Source organism: Echinops telfairi, unplaced genomic scaffold, assembly GCF_000313985.2.
Source record: "Echinops telfairi isolate 266 unplaced genomic scaffold, ASM31398v2 ScPeMD7_1;HRSCAF=3_0, whole genome shotgun sequence".
NCBI lineage: Eukaryota > Metazoa > Chordata > Mammalia > Afrosoricida > Tenrecidae > Echinops > Echinops telfairi.
Window position 1 is genome coordinate 65,901,213 of NW_022103896.1, and position 874 is coordinate 65,902,086.

General features: G+C 33.9%; 1 long non-coding RNA gene across 2 annotated transcripts in view; it reads left to right on the plus strand.

Moving 5' to 3' along the window:
* The window catches only part of LOC123521410, a 10,254-nt gene extending 10,094 nt beyond the window's left edge, over nt 1-160 (plus strand). For both annotated transcript variants that reach the window (XR_006679848.1, XR_006679847.1), the window contains exon 3: nt 21-160. This is a non-coding gene — a long non-coding RNA (uncharacterized LOC123521410). The remainder of the gene's footprint in view (nt 1-20) is intronic.
* Nucleotides 161-874: the final 714 nt, after the last annotated feature.

Below are 874 nucleotides of genomic sequence, written 5' to 3' on the forward strand. Positions count from 1 at the left end.
TATTTCATATTTTACTTTAGATGGAGAAGAGAAAACTTACGGTGGCTGTGAAGGGCCGGATGCCATGTATGTCAAACTGATATCTTCTGATGGCCATGAATTTATTGTAAAAAGAGAACATGCACTAACATCAGGAACAATAAAAGCCATGTTGAGTGGCCCAGGTAGGTTTATCTATCTTCAGATAGCTTTACTTTTAATGTTTGAATATGTTCTTAACTTGAGTTAAATAACTCATAACATTAAAAGACAACAGTTCTACCATTACTGCATGATTGTTACATTGCAAAATATTGGTTTCTGGCAAAGGCAGGATTGATGAAAAGGCTTCATCTATATTAGTTTCCTTGGTCAGCTTATTAACCACACAAAAATATTGATTAGTGATATGTGCTCCTCAAAGAAGGTTTATCTGTATAAGTCACCACCTCGCAAATTCCTGTTCTTAGCATTTTCTATATTTTGAACGAAATTAACCATTTTAAAATGTACAATTCCATGACATTCAGTAATTTTACACTATTTTGCAACTTATTTTGCTGTTACTTAGTTATCTAGTTCCAATACATTTTTATCACCCATAAAAGGCAAGCCATAGGCATTAAGCAACCACTCCTTATTCCTTATGTCTCACAGTTCCTGGCATCCACTAATTTGCTTTCTAGCTTGAGGGATTTGCCTTAGCAACCACCACTCTATGTATATACCTCAAAGGAATTTAAAACAGATATTCAAACAATTACTAGTATCCAAATGTTCATAAATCCATTGTGGTACATATACCCATGCAATGTAATATTCCTCAGTCATAAAAAGAATGAAGTACTGATATGGGTTACACAATGGATGGACTTCAACATTATGTCTAGTATGT